The sequence below is a fragment of the Planococcus citri genome, chromosome 3 (genome assembly GCF_950023065.1).
Source record: "Planococcus citri chromosome 3, ihPlaCitr1.1, whole genome shotgun sequence".
Taxonomy (NCBI): domain Eukaryota; kingdom Metazoa; phylum Arthropoda; class Insecta; order Hemiptera; family Pseudococcidae; genus Planococcus; species Planococcus citri.
In genome coordinates this window covers 39628518-39642136 of record NC_088679.1, presented here as the reverse complement: position 1 = coordinate 39642136, position 13619 = coordinate 39628518, and the positions used below count along the sequence as shown (strand labels likewise).

At 31.7% G+C, this 13619-nt stretch overlaps 2 protein-coding genes across 3 annotated transcripts in view; one reads left to right on the top strand and one right to left on the bottom strand.

Moving 5' to 3' along the window:
- The window catches only part of LOC135840953 (uncharacterized), a 63290-nt gene that overhangs the window by 43760 nt on the left and 5911 nt on the right, over positions 1 to 13619 (top strand). The gene's annotated exons all lie outside the window — the stretch shown is intronic.
- LOC135840947 (otoferlin-like) overlaps positions 1 to 13619 on the bottom strand; it is a 64443-nt gene that overhangs the window by 50439 nt on the left and 385 nt on the right. The window lies entirely within an intron of this gene.

Below are 13619 nucleotides of genomic sequence, written 5' to 3'. Positions count from 1 at the left end.
GAATGAATTTCTCTCGCTGAAATGAATTTTTAATTTTAATAATTTTGTATTTTTCTTCGCTCACATTTTAAGCCGGATTTGAACCTGTTGCTACTCGTAATTTGCAATATCGCGGTATCGTTCGTGTTCATTCATTTTATCAGACTTTCCCCCTGTTATTTCTATAGTAACCAGGTAATTATGTTTCACCCTAATTTTTACTTTTACGTGGCAACAGCAGTTGTAATTTTCAAACAAGGAAAATGAGATCTTTACTTTTTTCCTCGAGACTTTTTATTTTATGTGCAATACGCTTGTTCAGCCGTTTTTCGAGCTTATACCCTTTAATTTGGCTCAAAACTTGTCTTCCTTCCTCAATGTTTTTAAAAGCATAGTTTGTTTCATCTCATTATGTACTTCCTCAAGTATTGGGAGGTTTTTTTCTGATGTTTCAATCACAACACTGCCTATGATGTTAAACTTAGGAGTGATCGATTTCATGAGTTATGATCGGTGATGTGTTACGCTGCCCTATCTCGTACTAATGTTGATTTAGAAAACTTTAATCACAGTTCTAGAAGATCGAATTTTTTCATGAGTTCCAAACATACTTATTACTAAAAAGTTTTGAAAGTTTCATTAAAAAATCTGTCGGTCAAAAATAAATTCAACGTTTACACTTGATCGCATTATTATTCGTGGAAAATTATTTTTATCTCATCTTTAAACCCAAAGAATCGCCAAGCATCACAAGATTGGAATTTAGTTTTCAAATTCAAGAAATATTGGCGTCAAAAGTAAGTATGCTAAAAAATTTGACCGAAAATTGAAAACCCCAAGGTCGAAAAAAAGTTGAATTGTAAGGATATGAAATAACCTATGTATCTGTAAATTGACTGAATCCCAGATGCCTTATAATACGCGTGTTTCTATTGTACTACTTTTTCTTAGCCTATTTAAACTCGAATATAAGTTTCGCTTCGAATAGATGTTATAAAAATAAAGAAACGTGGGCTTAAAAAAGTAATTTCATCGCAGCAACTCGCAACAAAAATTTAAATTTTATAAGCATAAATCCTTCATTCAGAATTGAACAGCGCGTAAACAACACGAGTGAATTTTTTTTTTGTACAAAATATTATAAACGTAAAAGTCCACTTGTTTACTTTTATCAAAAGGTGTATACTTATTAATGAAAAAAAAACAAGGCTCGATGTAATAATGTAAACGCTCCCACATCTTTGTTTAAAATGTATTTTTTCAATGATGGAAGATTCGATCGCGGCGATTAAATTTATGGAACTTTCCTTTTTCCTCGAATACCTACTTATTCGATTTTGTTTCCGCAAAGTTGAGAATTTTATACATATTTCATGACGAAAGTAATTTTTCATCGTGCACATGTACGTAAGTTTTACTTGTTTACAAGTGTCTCGTCGCAACTCGAATTTCTTTTTTTCAACTTTATTTTCATGATTAAAAAGTAGATACGAGTATCTGTTCGTAGTGGTACGAGCTGGCGGTTTGTAATAATGTTCATTACTTCTTGCGAAATGAGCAGCCTTATAATGTAAATAAATAATAGCTTCGTAAAATAATAATAAGCCAAAAGATAATTTCTGTATGAACAATAAAACGCGCCAAGCGAAATGGTAACATTATATTCTCTGTACGAGAGTTGTAAAAAAAAAAAAAAAAAAAAAAAAATGGAGAGATAATAATTGCTTTTTACGTTCTTGCATTTGAAATATTCATTGCGAAAATATTTCGATTATTTTTTCTCTTGCTTGAGAAATAATTGATTTGCATCAAAATGTTTTTTGTCGTATGGTTTTTTGCGTTTTACGTAGGTTAAGTTATTAGCATTTTAAAGTACATAGATAGGTACGAATATTGCAGTGCATCAGTTTATGGTTTCAGTTTCAGGGACAAGTGAGGGGAGCGTGTTTGCAAAAACTCGTGTACCTTTTCATTATGTTAAAATTTTATTTCGCTTATCTTTAACGTGATCCAATTGAATTTTTATATTTCATTTTGAGGTTGTTTTTCTAGCATAACTCGAGCATAAAGATCTTAGGTAACATTTGATCAACTATAGGTACCTGTATAGTTAAGTCGATAATTGAAATTATCATATCCTACCTACTTGCTTTTGTTTCAGAAATGTGGAAGACATTGAAACTCTTTTATGAAAATGAAAATAGCAATTTCGATATTACCATAAAATTGCCAAAATCTGTCAATGTTTAATAAATGCTCGAAATAAACTCCACGTTATCTGAGTTTTTTAAAAATGTGATAATATTTTTCTTCGTATTTTCAATTAGGTCGAGGTAGTTTTTGATGACAGTGAAAGCATTATTTACTGCGGCGGAATGAGGCAGGATGTCTTTTTAAAGGAAGAAAAAAAATCTTCATCTTGAACGAAGAAAGGCAATCTTTTTCACGGGTTTACTTTGCCTTTGTTCTAAAAATAAAAGAATAAAAAAAAAGTAATGAAAACAAAAAGCAAATAAAAATAACCCGTTTGCTTGAAAACATTTCCCAACTATATTTTCTTTTAGTTGGTGGAAAAACAAGCTAGGTCACAGGTGACCTGGCAACGGGTTCCCCGTAGACTGGTAGGCATTTTTCACAAAATTTATCATTTCGATGTTGAATTAAAATTTTGAAAATGAAACGAAGTGATCGGTAGAATCGTTGATATCGATGAAAGCGCATTTAGTCGACGTTGAAGAAGTCAAGAGTATATATTGAATTGACCAAGGAAAACGATAACGAACAAAATATGGTTGCTTTTGATTTGTTAGTAGTTCTAACTTATTTAGCGAATGGGTTAATTTAGCTGGTGCTGAAAAAGCTACGACTGCTACGAGTAACGTACCAACCATTGGAAACGAATAAAAGTTTATTAATATCCAATAGTTTGAAGATTTGTTCCAATCGGCAATTGTGCTGAAATAAACGAAATACAAATACCTACATAAAGTCACATGTCTGCTCCGAGTTAGCAAAAAGAACAAAGCTATCAATTACCCAAACACAGACAGACTGCGATAACTACAAATCAAACGCAACCATACCTATAAGATTCACATTAAACAAACCGGATTTGAAAAAAATAAAGGTGAAAACTGAAATGTATGGATCAAATTCAAATCTTCAAGCTAATGGATATCAATAAACATTTATTCGTTTCCGGTAGTCAGTAGGTTACTCGTAGCTTTTTACGGTTTACCAGCTAAATTAACCAATTCGCTACATACGATCGAACTCTTCCTTGTCAACGATTCTGCTTTCTGCTGAAGCTGAAATAAACGAGATACCTACATAAAAGTCAAATAAAGAGAACAGAGCTATCATAATAAGTACCTTAACACAGACTGCTAGAACTACAAACTACAATTAATCAAAAACAAGCAATACTATTTTGTTCGTTTTCCTTAGTCAATACATTACTCGTAGCTTCTTCAACGTCGGCTAAATGCGATTTTTTCGTTATCAACGATTCTACTGATGAGGTATATTAATCACAATAAATGAAGAATGATGATCATTGATCATATTATTATTTTAATATTATTCATCAATGATAATAACTAGAATCGTAGAATGTAGAATCTGAAATCTGAATTCTTCTGCTAGGGTAGTAGCTTTTGTAAATTTTCACATTTCAAATCAAAAATACAAAAGAAATCTGATATCTGAACCGAAATCATCAATTTTATTAATTTTAAAAACGAAAGCGATAAACGTAATTAAATTGATAATATCAATTGTTTTTGTTTCATTGTCATTCATCTTATGATCGTATTTCTGAAATTCTGAATACAAACACCAATGAAAACGGTTAATTCGCTTAATTAATAATTCTCTTTACGCGACACCAGACAGCGTTGCTATCGATGTGTTGAAAAACTGAAAACCTGAAAAACTGAAAGTCGAGCGATTTTAATAGGGTTCCCCTTAGGTGGGGGAACCCTAAAAATGAGAAATGAAATTCTATTTGAGGTGAATTTTTTTTCGTGCGTTCAGTTAACACTTTTTAAATAATACCACTCGGGTTTTATTCATAAGAGGACGGTAAATAAAAAAGAAATAATCCTGAATTACTAATTGTTTTCGGTTTTCCGCTTGGGAAATTTATATCGAGTGCGAGATGAAATCGAAAGTACCCGCTAAAGTTGCTCTTCTCGTTCGTATAATGGTTGAAAATCAATAAAACGTTTCGTTTTTCTCGATTAATAACTCGATAATTTTTTTAACTAGTTGAATTTCGTTGTGTTTTTTTTTTTGAAAATAAAAACTTGTTGAAGATGTTCAACAGGCGTAACAAAAAAAAAACAAAAGTTGACTTGACTTAAAAATTTGGGTAAATAAATTTTTACTAATCGAACCTTTAAACTCGGACATTTGCATATTATTCAGATTAACTATAAAACGATATAATCCTAATATAAAATTTTTATAAACATGGTCGCAAAAATAATTACGAAAATTACTTTTTTTAGGTTCTATTAACGAACAAAAATCACGTAATTAAACGTTTAAAATACGTGTAATTTTGCGCGATAAAAAATCTCGCCGTATGTTTTTCTTTTTTCTTTTTTTTTTTCATTCTACTGCGAAATTTTAACGATCAAGATTAACTAAGCAATTATTCCGTTTGAAATTGTAATAAAATTACTTGGGGTATTCTCGCGATGCTATAAAAAGGTATGAATTAAAGTGACAAATGTTTCATATTGTTCTCGGATTATTTCTCGTAGGTACTTTGAGTACCTATCTAATTATTTTTACGAGTTGACACTGGAATTTATAAACTCTTTAATTAATTTTTTCCGATCGTAATACTTTAACGAGAAGAAATTATTTGGAAATCGTTGAAATACATGAGGATTCATTACTCCGACGAGTGTTTTATTTTCGACCCCTTCTGCGTGCGTAGGTACCTATTTCTACAACTGGGTACAATGGGTTTGCTTATGCCAACACTCTCCCGGCATTCATTAATTTTAGATTCATTCGATGCTCTGAAGGGAATTAAAATATTCTGTAATGAAACTCTCTAATTCAAAACCTAACCAGTAAAAAAAAGGAAAGGAAAAAAAACAAAGTTCTATTCAATTTACTTCAATTGGAAAGAAATACGCGATTCCATCAAGACAGCGAAAAAAAACTTGGAAAAAAGAGTTTCAAATTACGTACATTCTGCATTTAATTAAAGTTTTATCTGGGTGAAAAATTCTGATATTTAAGCATTTCACGAACCTGAAGTTTTAATATAATTGCCAATTTATCGCAGTCGTTGGTGTTACTGATGTCCAACGTCACTGTACGTGAAATTGTCAAGTGTCGCATGCTGCATAAAAATTTCGTGTCGGTGATATTTTCACTATGTGAGAAAAGCTTTGAAAAAATTGTCTCATTTTCGTATACATCAAGGTTTTATCAACGTGGGTAGGTTAGTTCTCGCTACTTTGTGAACTATGTATGTAGGTTTAGGTATATTGTATGCAACCGCACGAGCAGCTGCATTTTTTAATACTTGTTGTATAAATTGTTTCGATGATACGTTGACGTTTTAATGCATTTTAATGTAACTTTGATGCATATCAACAAATATAAAACATACGCTGTGATAAATTGAAGCACTTTTTGTTAGAAATCATATTCTCGAAACTTAAATGGGTTTTGAAATGATCGAAGCCGTCTGGAAGGATGCATGAGATTCGTTCTAGCTCCAACCTAATCTGTTTTGGAAAAAATAGCTCGATTCCTAAATACATATTACTCGTATTTGTATTTGAGATTCTGTGTCAACCTAGACTATTGCCATCAATATCCAAGACCTTTTTTAGTGTTCTACTGAACGATTAAAAATTTGCAAATTGCTTATTTCTTGGTAAATCGTGTTTTGGCAAAATTTTCTTCTCGAACAAACTGAGAAAATATTTTGGAATACAAAGGTGCCAATTTTTTCCGTCATTAATGCCAATTTCAAGAAATGTAGAAAAATAGTCAGAAACCCATCAATTTTTTTCAGTTCCCGCATATTGATGGAAGGGGTCACAAGTACAATTAATATAAATTCATTAAATTCATTGGAGGCTGTGGAACGTCTCAAGTTTGGAAGGTCGAAAATAATATGTGAATTTAAACATCAGCTTTTAACTTCGTTGAATTGAATTTTCATATTGTTCATAAGTCGAATTGGAATTTCCTAAAACTTACAAAATGAAAAAAATGAAAAATTCAGTCTCAAAAATTTAACTTCCTCGATTTTTTTGAAATCTTTCTCCGAAAAGATTACAGGTAAATCAGTCATTGTAACTGAACAAAATCATCAAAACAGAACTTCCAAAATTAATTAATCTCACTTTTCAGATGCTAAAAAATTTTCTCGGTGCTATTCTTTCTAGATTTTTTATCTACTGAAATTCAAAAAATAGAAAGAAATAGTGAAAAATCGGTCTTGACAGTCTTATATCGAGTAAGAATGAGTGTAGGTATCATAACCCATCCTCTCCTTACCTTAGGTGAATAAAATGATTCTAGTACATTTTCCCGAATCCGGACCCCCGAATGGACATTTTCCCGAATAAAAAAATACCCGAATTTTTTATTCCCGAATACAGGTTCCCCGAATTAAGTACTAAAATGATGTCATCCCCTCACCCCTTGAATGCAGTATCATCCCCTTAGCTTCGACCAAAATGAAAAACTGATAGCATTTCTGAAATCAGCGTCCTTGAAAACCTACATTTCGATATACATGTCGATTTTTTGTGAAAAATAGACCTACTCCCCAATATGGTCTCACCCCTCCCCCTTGAAATCGAAAAAATTATTGCAAATTTGGGTTCGACGGTACAAAAAACATTGATACAAACATCATTATCTCAGTAGTAAGAAAATTTACACTTACGTTGATTACATTTCTAAAATTGATTCTAACATAAGCAAGATAAGAGTCAAATTTGACCCCCTCTACTACCTCCCAGGAGGGGTATAAAAAGTGCCTCCGAGTCTTATTCGATGGCATTTGTTTTGTAGTTTCCGAAAATCGACATTAGAACCTTCTCACGCTAATTGTATCCGATGCACAGTTCAAAAACCCCGATTTTTGCAAGAAAATACCGAAAAAACATAAATTTTTAACCCTTTTAGCCCCCTTTGTACCCCCAAAGTAGAGGTATACGAAAGAATTAATGGTCGATTCGCAATTCGCATTGTAATTGACCTGTAGAATCCGAAAATGACCATAAAAATGTCGATGGAAGGTATAAGCGTGTCGTGTAGGGTTGAAAAATTGTAATTTTGGGGTATTTTTGAGAAAAATGCAAAAACTTCACTCAGAAAATCTCAAATTTGAGGCATGCCTCTTCCTCAGATTTTGAAAGTAACAGTATTTTCGAACTCAGCAGGGTTCAATCATGTGGAATTGACACCAATATCGCCATCGCCCCGTTAGCCCCATTTGGAAAAATGGGGGTTTGAACCCCCCCTCCCCAAATCACCCCCATTTCCTTCCTATGGGACTTGGCGATTGCCTCTCGGGCTTAAAAATTTTCTTTTGGTGTTCTTAATTCATCATTCCAAATTTCAATGCTTTATCATAATTTGCCGTTTATCACCCAAAAAATACATTTTGCCACTGAACTACATTATCTAGTCATTCCTCAGTCGCCAAAAAAAGGTCCTTAATAAGCTGTAAAAAAAATGTAGACTCGAAGTACAATTTTTTACGTGTTAATGTTAGACATTTTCTGTACCTGAACATGAAAAAATCTCTAAACGTCGATAGCTGCTAATCAATTTATGAACACGTTATGCTCAACAATACTAATAGAAAAAAATTTTGGTGGCTAAAGAAAAAATACCCATGCACAAGGGAAAGACTTTTTCATACGTTGGTGATGGAAAATTTCCCGAGTAATCAAAAATTTCTTCATGACTAGTGAGCACATTCTCCTACAAATTGATAGGGAAATATTCCTCAATCACAAAAAAAGCTCCTTTTACCTTTGAAAAACAAATTTCAATTGTAAAAAATAATCTTTTACTCGTTTATTCGACATTTAAAAAATTCTCAAAACGTCTGAAGAAAAACTTATTGATGGAATAAATTTCCAACTCTTCAAGAGGAAACATTTCCTATTCATCAATTGAAAAATTTTCTTTTTCACCAGAGAGAAAATTCTCAAACCCTGATAATAAGTGAATTTTAGAATACCTATCTAATTATTTATCTGCAAAAAGTATTCTCAAGCAAAAAAATAAACAATTTTCCGAAGATGTTAAATTTTGTCGTTTATTTAAAAAAAAAAGTCATCTGGAGCACTATTTTGTGAACCCGAAGATATCATACTTCCATTAAAATTTTTTCTCAAGGTCAGACAAAAAAGGTGGATGGTCATTGGTCAACTCTCATGCTGCTTTACGCTAAAAAAAATTTATTGTACTTACATACAAATAAACAAAGTACCTAGTGGATACTGTAGCCTATAAGTACACAAGTGATTTGATGGAAGGGGGAATCCAGATACCTCCACAATGTTCGTAGGTACTTGATGAATTTATACACGATTCTACGTTTGTTGGAAAATTACATTTCATTGTTGAAGTTTCAACGCAGCATATCGTTCAGTTATTTATAGTTTACGTAGGTAGGTAGTAAATAAAAAAGAACGAAACAAAAATTGAAAATTAAACGTCACTGCGATTGCATTTGCATTTGAAAGCGAGTACCTATAGGTAGATGTGTGTACTAAAAAAAAATTCAATTCTGAATGTATGAATAAAATAAGCAATAGGAAAGTAAACAAGTTAGGTACGTAATTGTAAAAATATTAAAGTATTCAAAAATCCGATTGCTTCTAGAAAATAAATCTTGTTTGAGACAGAAAAGTTGGAAAAGTCTGACTCATTCTTTTCGACCAATAAGATTTCGATGCAACAAACCCACGCTAGATTGTAGGTAGGTACAGGTAGGTAATTCGTAATTTCGTATCGAGAAGCTATTGTGGTTGCGGAATGGCAATTTGTACATCGGAGCATTTTCCACCTATGTTATTTTATATTTCAACCAAAGCTAGATTAAGAACTGACGTTTGAAGGATTAGAATATCTCTTTCGGATTGAAAAAAAAGCAAAAGTTATTGGTTTGAAATTGTGAAAAGTATTCGTTGGTCAACGTTGATATATGTTGATATGTTGACACGATGAGGCAAGAGGATTTCCATCGTATATATGGAATTTGATTTGCGTTCGTAGTTTTATATGCTCGATGACCTATATTATACATTATGTGAAAGATAAATGTTATATATTTCAATTCTATGGCGCAATCGAGGCGAAAATATTTTCTTTTTTGGTTAAAAAATGGTATATTTTTGTTATTTTTATACAGGCAGAGGGATAAAAACTGCGAAATACAGATATCAAATCGTTTCCCGTTCTATAACCTTTCGATGGATGACACCGAACATATTTTTTATATGGTTGAAATGAAAAGCTAGATATAGCAACAAATGTAAAAGGTTAACGAAAGAGAAAATCAAATTGAAGAATTCGATGAAAAAAAAAACCGAAACACTGCACCGTCGAAGTGAATAAAACAATACAATACGTCAGAAGGTAGGTTGGTATTAGAAGGATATAACAACAGACTGTCGATCTCCACAATATAGCAACAGATTTCACGTCTGGCAAATTGCTCACGAATGTATTCAAACGAGAACGAGATCAATGGGCGAAAAAAAAAGCATAAAAGCGGTAACCTGGCTGCTAATTTGGTCGTATTCGACAAATATACATGGTACAGAAACAAGGTCAAGTGCTACAAGTTTAATTACCAAAGGGAGTTGATGTTATAGTGAACAGAGTACGATACCCAACGTACCTCGAAAATACCTATCGTAATCTTGGATGGAAATTTCGTCCCGTTGTAGATTTTACTACCTTAGGTAAATTCCTGAAAAAAAGATTACGCCTTTGATGAAAAATTCTTTTCGCGTCATTTCGTTTTTATAGTAACCAATTTTTCAAATTGTTGACAAATCTGGCTCGGATTTTTTTGCGAATTGGGGCAGAAAATGTTTGTATTTATTCAAATTGTCTACCGACGCATTACGTAATAAGTTTGCATTAAAATTTACTTTCATTAGATGAGCAAACCTTTACACCTGTACCATTAGCATAGTTAAATATTTAAAAATACCTACCTACCCTTTACGAGTCAAAAAGCAACGGATTTCCTTTGAACTGAAATGAAAAAAATATTTCAAGCTTTTTCCAAGTATCGTGATTCGGGGAAACTGTTGCTCTGTGACATAGTCGAACCCTTATTTCTTATCGTCAAACGTCGCATTGTTGAAAGCGAAATGTAACATGCAGCGACGAAAATAATTGGTTCGAAAGAGTTCACGTTCGTCATTCGTTGTTCATCAATAAATGGAATTTTCATTCTCACGAATAAATGTACCTACCTATTTTTTCATCAATCGTGCAACAGAAAAATTCTCTTATGAGAAAATACCAAAAGTTAAAATGGAATTTTTTGCTCGTTTAATTTACCTAGTGAACCAGATTTTCAATGAAAATGGATTCAATGAGTTAGAAATCAAACATTATTTTGGTAGTCTTTCAATAGTGTGTTTAAAAAAGTAACAACAACAACATCATATAGTGTCCTATATCCATACCCTCAATTTTGCTAAAGTCTAAAATTGAGCCACCGGAGAGCTTTGAAAATTTTGATCAATCATGAAATCTTGATGAATCAACAGGTAATAGATAGCTCTAGACTTTGCTCTCTTAGTTTTTAGGGACGTCAGCCGAACTTACTCTCATTTTGATTGAGTCGTCATCAATGACACCTGTCCAGAAACATGTGGTATTTAAGGAGTTATACAATCTTGAAGAATCAACACTAAAAACTCTGTAACTTTGTCTCCTTCAATTCTAGGGTTGGAAACTAATTTACATTTGTGTCGTACGGGTCGCTGTATTACAAGGCAGATTGCTCGATATCTGTTACAGAACATCCAGTATAAGTACGAGTAACCTGGATAGAGGAAATGGGGAAATGAATGATTTCATGTAAACATGTCTTTTATAAAATTTGAAGAGACAGTGGTTTTAAAATTTTTTGAAAATATTTACAATGAGTTTGATACAACAACGTACTTCAGGCAACGAAAAAGTAGATACCTACCTATTAAGGACAAAATCAATTTTCAGAAATGATCAAAACTCTGTAAGTAATTAATTAAAAAATGTATCAATTCAAGTTGGAATTTCTGGAGTTCATTTTGAGGGACATTTTTGGGTTCGTAGCCCTCCTATTGTAAGATCTTTTATTTGGACAATAACATTTTTTCGAGATATTTTTGCTTTAAGATTAACAGTTCAACTTTCATCTTCAGCTAAAAATTATTATCTGCTATAAAAACTAAGCTGGTCAGAAAGAAATCATTCAATATAACTCTTCTGATGAGAAATTTCATGAGCTACCTAAATAATTTTATTTATATTCATTTTTTCTTCTTATTAAGACCCTTTGTTCACCTGAGAATTCAATCCATCTTCAGAGGGAAAATTTCACTTTCAACGAATTTGGGCAGATATTATGCTCTCTTTTTCACAATGATTTTTTGCAAAAATTTATTTGGCAATAAGTCGAAAAATGCAGTAGAAAATTCGTGGATAATATTCCAAAATTATGAGTATTTCTTTTGGACTCTTCAATTCTCCCTTTTTGTGATCGGTTAATACCGAACCCCCTCCCCTTAATCTGAAAAGAAAAAGTCTGTCTCTGGAGGAAATAGTAAGTCATACAAGACTAACTGACAGAAAATTTGGGACGTTCTATGCAGTGTGTTACGTCAATTGAAAATATGGGTACCTACGTAGGTACTTTACTTCGAACAAAAGTGTTTCGTCGAATATCGAGATATCTTTTGCAATAATGATGAGTGCACTACAGTGAATACGTAAACGTATTTGTATTATTCGATGTGTTTAAATATCAAGTTCGAATTTTATTTAATCAAAATTCAATATTTTTCCAATTTTAATGAGCGTTCTGTCAATTTTATGTTACTTGAGGAAAAACATCGCAGTTGTTGATTATTTTAACATTTTTTTTGCTGGTTATAGCTGACACCTGTTTCATTTTTTTGCCCGAAGGCAATCGTGTGATAATTCAATGTCAACTGTTCCATTGTCGTTTATAGATTATCATTATTTTGTATGATGCTAATGGTCACCCAAGGCACAAGTACCTACATGTGTGTTGAAATAATTTCAAAAATATATATATAATAAAATAAAATAAGAATTAGTCTACAAAAAATAGTTTTTAAGTAGATACGAGTATCAGCAAATTATTTGCCTAATTTTTTATTGAAACAATTTTAATGCAGGTAAGGTCAAATTTGAAGAAGGAACTTGCTGAACTTTGAAATTTACACTACCTCGGAAATGTTTTAAACCTTTTCAATTTCTGGGAAAAATGCAAACGTTATTTATTTGATGAAACTCATTCATCAAAAAATTGTGATATTTCGAAATTAATAAAAGTTGAAAATACCTTATTATCAAAAAGTTATGAAATTTGTACTTTATTATTAGCTTTCAAAGCTTTGTAGGGTATATAGTAAAAAGAATACGAATAAACTCACGATCTGTACTATTATTTAGGCTGAATTACAAATTAATTAAATTTCGAAGTATCAATAAATGAAATTCTCGACAGTTGAAAATACTTGGGTAGGTTCCTACTCAATAATTGAATTCAAAAATCATAATCCCTGTAAACTTTCACGTTTTATTTTATGAATGGAAAAGCAATCGTTGAAAATAACTCACTGATGTAAGTATTCTCAAAGCTAGCAAATACATAGATTCACACTCGGATAAATTCTAGTTGTTGCATCGCCAGATTGAAGGTCAAGAATAACCGTAGAGAGCGTACCGCATAATAATTTTCATTCGTACGAATGCTTTTTGTTCCTTTTTTCAAATTTATTTCTTGAAATTTTTACGTTTACATGCTCTCTTGTCAGTTTTAGAAATTTTTTCCACTTCGTGCAGTCAAAAATACTGAACTATTTCTGGGTAAAAGTCAAAAATCAAATTACAAACGTAAATGCCAGAAACATGATGGAACGTGTAATCCAATCATCCGTTCAACTTTGACAAATGGAAAATTTACGAAATTAAAACTGGAAAAATAATTTCGACGAACTTGGCCAGAATTTCAAATAAAATACGTGGTATAAATCTCAGAATTGTAAGCCTGACAAAACGTGTATATTTGAAAATTAATAATCCAGCTTCGATAGATGAATATTAAGCAGTTTTAATATAATCAATGAAAATAACGTAGGTACTAGGTAACTAAAGTAATTTATAAATTAAAAAGTTGAAATGACGTGATTAAAATTTGTTAATGTCTACCTATGTAATTATGCCTTTATTTTAAATATAAATTAGATGGATTGATATATTTCAAAATTTAATTCAAATTTGAAAAAAAATTAATATGGATATACCTAATTAATCATATTTGGATGCACGTATTTTCCAATAAGATTAAACTAAAGTGTAGAAGGTAGAACATATTGTAAAAATAA